Raw genomic sequence first — 8,345 nt, forward strand, 5'->3', positions numbered from 1 at the left:
GGCCTCTTGGCCCCACTTCCACACTGCAACAAAATCCAAACTGTTCAGACCCTACACAGCTCAGCTCCTGTCCCTGCACCCCTTACAAAGCCAAAGACACCTCTTAGGTGTCCCAGTGCCCCTGCCCACCCATCAACTGATTTTCCAGTCCTGTATCAGATCATTGCTTGGCTGCACCTCCTGTGCATCATGACAAGAATTTCTAAACCAAATCAACTGCTGTATTTGAAAATTATGTGGAGGGATTTTGGGGTTGTTTTTGTTTTAGCTCTGGCAATCAAAGTCAGTGAGAGTACAACTTGCATCATCAGAATATCAGGTGAGAACCTGAATGAGATAACAGAAAGCAATGCCTTGCATTGCTCAAAACCATGATCTCCCATAATTTATAGTAGAAACAGCCAGCTAGACTGTGAAGGGGGTCTGTATGCAAACCCTACATTTTCCAGTTCTTCCCTGAATTATTTTTTGTTACATGTTTCATTGCTGCTTTCTGAGCAAAGCAGCCTGACTGGCTAAAGGCAGTTCAGACTCCCAACAAGGACTAGGACCCAAACTGTGAATAGAAAACACATCAATCATAAGCACCCCTAGAAATTATTTATCTATTTATATCTTTACTCTTTATGAGATTAGACATGGAATCATCTTCAAAAGAGAGGTAGGGCAGAATCCTCCCCTCCCAAAAAATAAATAAAGGACTTCAGTTCACAGCCTGAACATCTCCCTTTTATTGTGTTCTGCTGCTCCCTGAGATGGCCAGCAATGCCCAGCTGATCACATCTGATCTGTATAAAACACCAGCTTTACCTGACACTGTTTTGTCTGAGGGGAGCTCTCTAAATTAATTCCACAGGCTCAGAGCTCTGACAGCTCTTTTTTGATCTTCTCTGCTGCTTCTCCATGCTTTCAGGGATGCTTAAACCCAGTAAGAACAGCCCAAAATGAATGGCAACTCTTCTGATAACACTGTCCCCATTGCTGTGGGCACTGAGTTCCCCTTACACAACAGCCACAGGTAAATCAGGGCACCACACTGCCAAAATTAGGAGCACTGCAAGTTTGGGGTTTTTTACCCCCACTTCTTTTCTATCCAAGTCTAGAAGACATTGTGAGCCTGTGTGCCACTAAGCCAAATCTCTGCAGCCTTTTCTCAAGCAGGAGTGCAGAGCTGCAGGGCAAGCACCACGGAGCTCTGGGTGCCAGAACCACCCAGCACCCACAGCCCCTTTGGGGCACAAGAGGTGGCAGCACAAAACCCACAGTGACAGAGCCCTTCTCATGCCAGGGGTGGCTTTGCTGTTCACTGATATATAAAACATGCATTAAAAAAAAATTTAAAAAATAAAAAAACCTTTGCCACTGTGTCCACATATTTTCTCTCTCTATCCTGAAAAAGCTTTTAAATTTTCAAGAAAACCTCTCATCCATGGAAATTAGCATATAGCCATATTTCAGATATTCAAAATAAAAATAGCTGTTTCATCCAGGTAATCCTGGCCACACCACCAAATATTTCTCAGTGAATTAGACCCTTCTCCAGTAGGAAAGGCGTGAAATAGATTTTCCTGATTTTCCTGTTCTCATTTGGTTCAGGATTGGGTTTTGTCTCATTTCAGACCCCCTTGAGGATTCATTAGGTTGAGGGTGGGAAGCACACAGTGCTTAAAAGGAAAGCATTTTCCTGCTAAGGCTAATAGCCAGCATTTCTAAACTTGGGCCAGCCAGATCACAGTGGGCGATTACAGAAAATCCATGACATGCTAGAGCCGGAGCTGAAGAAGTTCAGTTTAGCTGAATTTCACACCATGTCAGAGTCCTATTTGCAGCTTAGAAAATGAATTTAATAAAGCTTTTCTGCTGTAACATGGAGTGTCAGCTAGCAGATTCTCTGACACCTGCTGCTCTTTGAGTCTGATACCATATTGCAGCATAATGTGGTCTAAAATTAGACTTCACACAACACACCAGGTTTCAATCTTTCAGAAAATAATTCTGTTCAGCACCTTTCATTCCCTAACAGGGCTTTGGGACACATGTCCTTTCTTTCGTGCCCCCTCCTGGATTAGCACTTGGAATTTTTTTTAGCAAAGGTTTGAACCATTCGTAAAAAAGAAAAATAAAAACAAACCAAAACTGAAATAGTTTCATTTTCACTTGATTGAAAACTATACCATGAAGAAATATACTTGCCAACTTATACAGTTGCTTCCTACCTGCACCCCCACAGACCAGAGATAGCATAAAGCTGGAAGGCTTTCAACTTTGGGTGCAGAGAATTATTGTCTGAGAAGGAAAAATATTCCAAGCTGAAATGACAGACGGGTGTTTGAATATCTATTTCAAGACTGAGAAGCAGCTACAGGAAGAAGCCAATGACAGCTCCACAGGATAATGCAATTTTTCTGTATAAATTTCTCTCATTACCAAAGAAAAGAATTAACTTGAACTATTTCTTTCTCTAATCAAGATACATTTTTGTATCTTTTTGTATAATTGTATTTAAATGCAATTAAGTGGTAGTTCATTCCTTTTATAGAGAACTGACTGCAATTAATGCTAACGTTTATTCTAAATATTAATTAGATTCTTTTAAAGTGTGCCGAGCCTTTAAATGCTAAGTTGGCTCCAAAACCTAGAGCTCAGCTAAAATCACCTAGGAAGCTTCTTTCACAAGACAAATGCCTGTCTTGTCTTTCCCAGCTACCTGCAACATCTTTAAGACAATGTGGAGCTTATGTACACAGCATGAATAGCATTTCACTGCCAAGAAATCTAGCATTGATTGGTGGGCTCCAACAGAGACATCAGTAGTTTTTCAAAGAATTTTTAAGAGGCAAAAATAAAATTTTTAAAAACCTGAGCATAAGGTGTAGACCTTAAAATGTATGGAATTTACTGTGGCAGAAAAATTACAGCTTTTCACTACCAAGAAATGGCTCTGAGATATCCAATAGAATTAGTGACCTTGTTCTCATTCTGGGAATTACAATCGATCTACTTTTTGTATCAAAATTAAATTGCTTCCCAAGTTAGAATGCAACATCCTGTGTCAGCTTGCAAATGAGCTGGAGTGAGAAAGCAAACAGATCACAAACACTTAACTTTACAAATATAAATAGCATGCAGATTGAAGCAAATAAGATGTCCAGTGCGGGGGGAAAAAAATCTATCTTCCCCCTGTTTCAACTGAATGTCCAGAATATTGTTTTGTACAGGACACCACCCATAGGAGTAAAACTGAATCTGACTGACTGCCTTGGCCAATTCATAAAGTCTTCCTTCACCAAATGTGTTGGAGAAGTGACCCTCCCTCCGTGGCAGCAGCAGGAGGGAGAGCAGGGAAGAGCTGCACTCAGACCCTGAGGAGCACCTGGAGCAGCGCAGGGAGCTGTGGCCTCTCCCCCTGTGCCCCACAGCAGTGCCACTGGCTGACAAACAAAGCCAAACCAAAGGTTTCAAATCAAAATACACCCTTCAAACTGTCATCTCCTCGCCCCTCTCACTAAACATATTTTTGTCAGATATTGCTGTTTCCATTCAAAACGTGGGTGAAGACTGAAATTTTCTTCAGCACCAGTATGTGCTGTAATGCCTGCTAACTACTAACCCCTTCCTGAAAAACTCCATGGGGCTGAGCAGAAGCTGATGAGAAAGGAGAGCATAAAACATCTATACATCTCATTTTGTTTAACTAGCTTGACATCTTCTTCAAAATGCCATCTACATACTGAAACAAAGGAACCATCCTAATGGGTACATTAAAATAACAGCTCCTCCTATCAATCTCCATTTACACCCATCCATATGGAGAAAAAACTTGATAATCTCAACAGAGAGAAGCTTCTCCAAGCATTCTTGGAGTATTCTCAGGCTATTCAGCCCATGAAATTTACATCTATGAACATACCCATAGAATTTTAGAGATAATATTCATTAGGCTCATCAAAATTATTTGGTCTCATTTCTGTGTTGGAGGTACAGATGCTTATTTACAGCTCAATTAAACTTAAAAAAAAAAAAAATCCAACAACTTTAAATTGCTATGACCTGCCTGTCTCAGAGGTATTCTGCAAGTACTGAAAATGCTAGTGCCAAAGGCTTTCAGAAATACCAATAATCCAGAATCTGTGTGTTTGGTAACCTGGGCTGTAGCCAAGCCAGAGTCAGTCCTCCTTCCTACTTTGCATGACCTTTTGTTCCCCTGATGTATCTCTCTATAAACCAAGGGTATGACTAACCAGGCACGTAGGTGGCTTGTGAGAATTGTTCATTAATAAAAACTTACATTTGCAAAATAATGAACATTTTCAGTACCCTGTAAATCTTCAGATTCATATAAATGAGGCTATTTTAAACTTTGAAATGCCATACATAAAAATTCTAAGATAAGATGGTCTAAGAAAGGCATATGAAACACCTTGTCATTTGGGACAGGTTTGGGGCCTGAAGAGGAAAACCTGTCTGCACTAATTCCTGAAGTTTGGGCAGTAGCTCATTAGTGTTGGTTTATGGCCATCCAAAGCTGATGAAAGACTTATTCATAAATTATTTCTCTTTTATTTTAATGTTATTTCATGAAAACCATCTATTACATTCTGCTTGCTTATGGTGCTAGTTTGCATTTTAATCTGTTTTAATAATTTCAAACACTGTGATCAAGAGAGAAGTAAATTAAGAGGGTAGACCAGGACAGGCACAGCCCTGTCATACAAACCCTTAACTGATCCCAGGCTGAAATCATGCTCACATACCAAGCACCCCCAGGGCAATGAGAATGATCTCACTGTCCTGAGGCACCAAATATTTCCACTCACCTCTCCCTGTGCCAGCCTGCAGCCCAGGCTGTGCTGGGTGATTCCCTGGGACACAGAGTGGTGTGAAGGAGTAGCTGGTGCTGGAGGACACAGCCAACGCAAGAGGATGCTCAGCATTCCTGCAGCAAGGCACAGCAGAGACAGAGTACGAGGGGGTGGTGAGGAGAGGAAATTGTGAAAGCTATTCACAGGCATTGCCAGTGCAGAATATTTTTATATCCCTCTCAACTTTGAAACAAGTGATATATTGCTTCATGTATGTTCAATGTTCCCAGACCCAGAAGGACCTGAAAGCCAGCCCTGAAAGAACAAAACCTGCCTGGAGCTAAAGGTAGCAGTACTGAAATCTTGCCCAAAAAATGCAGCAGAATACCTTCAAAGCAAGCCCAAGGCAGTGGCCTCCAGGACAGGCTCCATCCACATAAACTCTATCAGCTGTGGCAAAGCAGAAACCAGAGGGACTTGTGGGGTTAAATTGGCCACTTTGTATATTTTAAAATTTGATAGATCTTGACAATTCATGACATGCACATGGCCACAGAGAACTCTTTCTAACACAAAAACCAAGAACTCACCTACCTGAAAGCAATCACAGGCAAACCCCAACCCCCAGTTTAGCCCTGTGTGACCCATTTCCTGCTTCAATATTCTGGCTGGATTCACAAGCAATGGGCAAGCTCCAGTCCAACTCCCATACACAGTTTGGATGAACACTGTTCTGCTGCCTGAGTAGTAGATGAGAAGAGCTACTGGTAATTCCAGGTGATAAAATCACACAAGTTGGAGAAGCTGGGCACAGAAAATAGCTTTAACTGCAGACTGTGCTGTACACACAAACAATAAATGGACCATTAGGAGCTTACAACATCATAAGAAATCTTTTTAGTTTTCAGTTTTGATGGACATATAGTTCTGTACCTGTTGTTGATCTGGACTAACTTAAATGAAATCTTTTTTCAGAAACTGGATGAAGTTACTGTTATTGAAAGCAACAGACATTGTGTCACAAAGGCTCTGTACCAGTACAACAGTGTAGGATAAAAGTTGCTGCAGTTGGTTTTCTAAAAAAATGCTTTAACATTTACCACTGGTACTAACACAGCATGCAGTCAGTTCCCATGGCATAAGGACAACTTAAGCTAATAATAACTTTCTTCTCTGCTTGGGAATATACCAGGTCATAGTCAGGTCCATGGTAGAGTGAGAAAGCACTGGCATTGCTAAGCACCTCAGAGCAGAACTGAGCATTTCAAGCTCTGCATTCCAAGCCAAAATGAGCTACTAGTTCCACAGGGGTAGCTGAAGGACTGCAGTAAAACTGAGCAAAACCTTGGTGGTTTGCAATGACAGTTCCCATCAGGGGTCTCTGTGGGTTGCCCAGCCTGAAGGATGCTCTAGGAATGCAACACACAGAAGGGCTCTGACCACATGCCAAGGCTCCCTCCAGGACAGAGAACTGTGTGTCCAGCATTAGAACAAGTGGGAAAACCTGAACAAGCCACACGCTGCTTTTCCAAGAAAGACTCCTGTCTAAGTGTGGCATATGTAGTCTAAGATTTGCCTATTCCATCAAATATGAGCAGGAGCAATGGGAGTTCAAAGCTTCCATCCACCCAGAGGTATGATGGATGACAGGCAATAGATCTGTGACATACCAAACAGTTTCTTACTGGATCCACAGCAAGTTTTCCCTCACTCACTGTTGCTAGGAAGTTAATCAAGATGTAGTCTAAAAAAAGTTAAATTATTTGTTAGTTCACAGTTATTGGCTAAAATGTGTTTTCAGTAACCTGGCTATTTGCCCGGTCCGTGATTTTTTTGCTGAGATTCAGTCTATCAGGCAGTAATGAAGCCAAGATTCAGAAGAGATGTCCTCCTGTTTTAACAGAGGAGGAGGAACTCACTTCCCTGCTCCCCCTCGCCGTAACTCCCAATTACCTCGCCCTGCAGAAGGTTGATCCAGATGGTGAACACAAGACTGCAGGCAAGCATGCCTCCAATGAATTCTCAGTGTGGAAGGGTGGAATAAGCCATATGTTTTCACAAATTAGGGGTGACTCTCCAACGCCTGAATGATGAAGCAGATCCAAGAGTAAGTTATGCATGATCCTCCCCGATGAGTGAAGAGAAATGTTTTATTCAGTGCCTCATGCTGGGAGCTATATTTATACCAAATGTATCTTTGTACATTTTAAAATATTATCTATTAGGGGATACTGCAACTGCAACACAGGACTATGTACAGCACCACTTAAAACCCAACAGCCACGGGAGGGCTGTAAGTGGCCTTGACACCTTCCAGCTGTGAAGTTACTTGTCCAGGTAACTCAGGCTAAAGACCTTCAAATCCAACCAGCAAACTGCCTTGAAGAAAGCCTTTTCCCTCTGTGCACAAGCTACAAAGCCTACGATATCATCTGACCAGACAAATACACAACCAGCACCTTGTTTCCTTTGTTATGGTAACTAGCCAATACCACAACGCTTGAGATTTTTATTTTTTTTAAATCCCCACCTTCTGGATTCCTTGGATTATGCTGCCTCTTTTCTTTTGCTTAAAACCTCTTTAAGAGAGAAAATTATACATCAAACTAAAATTAACATTCTTTTAATCTCAGAATCTTTGCAGGGACTTGACAAGCCTCCAGCAGCAGGGAAGGCTGCTCAGGCAGAGCAGCAGAAGGGAGGGAGCCCTTTGCTTGCCCTGCTGCCCCTGGGAGCAGCATCCAGAGGGAGCACAACTGCACAGGGGGAACCCACCCACCTCCTCGGGGACTGCCCTGCTGCCTCCAGAGGCCACTTGCAGCAGAGGGGAGATGCAGCCCAACAGTGCTTTTGCAGCAAGACTATTTCAGCTGGAAAGAGAATAGTAAAAACAAAAGCAAAGATCATTCTGACTGAAAATCCATAGCTTCTCTTAAGCATAACAATGACAATTGCATTTGTTGACCAAGTAACAGAGTTAAAGCCCACAGGCAAGGTCATCAGCTGAGATGAATCGCCACAGCACCATCAACTTTACCCTTCCATGCTTGATCTCACCCACTGTGCTCCCAAAATGGCCATGATTTTTTTTCTACTTTATTGTACAAAAACACCAACCATTTTTAAAAGTATATTTGCTGCACAGCTTACATTTCAGTTATTTTACACTTCACTCTAATTCATTCCTCAGCCTAATCTGTATCTAAATACATGCAGCAATGCAGTCTACCAGCAGCCCACTTATGAAATTCATGAAGCTAGGAGGCCATAGGAATATTTTTGAAGCCATCTCCTGACCTTTTAATCAGTTGTTACCTTCTGTAACTGAATTTCTCAAAGCTCAGCTGCTCTGAATCCTTGCCCGTCTCATGTAATGAGCAGATGTGGCAAAGTAAGGATTTGAAACATGATGAAAGTTATGATGACAGGTCTTTCTCTGCCAGATTTTTATGTTTTTACAGCCTAACACTGAACTGCAGCACTTTTTTTTTTTTAATTCAGCTTCTGACAAGAACATATAAAAAGCATATCAAAGGCAACAAT

The 8,345-nt window shown here is 41.8% G+C and overlaps 1 long non-coding RNA gene across 1 annotated transcript in view; it reads right to left on the reverse strand.

Moving 5' to 3' along the window:
* LOC139596614 (uncharacterized) overlaps positions 1-4,942 on the reverse strand; it is a 31,241-nt gene extending 26,299 nt beyond the window's left edge. The window contains exon 1 of the long non-coding RNA XR_011681373.1: positions 4,818-4,942. This is a non-coding gene — a long non-coding RNA (uncharacterized lncRNA). The remainder of the gene's footprint in view (positions 1-4,817) is intronic.
* Between the last annotated feature and the right edge of the window lie 3,403 nt (positions 4,943-8,345).

The sequence above is a fragment of the Agelaius tricolor genome, unplaced genomic scaffold, assembly GCF_023055355.1.
Source record: "Agelaius tricolor isolate 1412-34295 unplaced genomic scaffold, bAgeTri1.0.p SCAF_16, whole genome shotgun sequence".
Lineage (NCBI taxonomy): Eukaryota > Metazoa > Chordata > Aves > Passeriformes > Icteridae > Agelaius > Agelaius tricolor.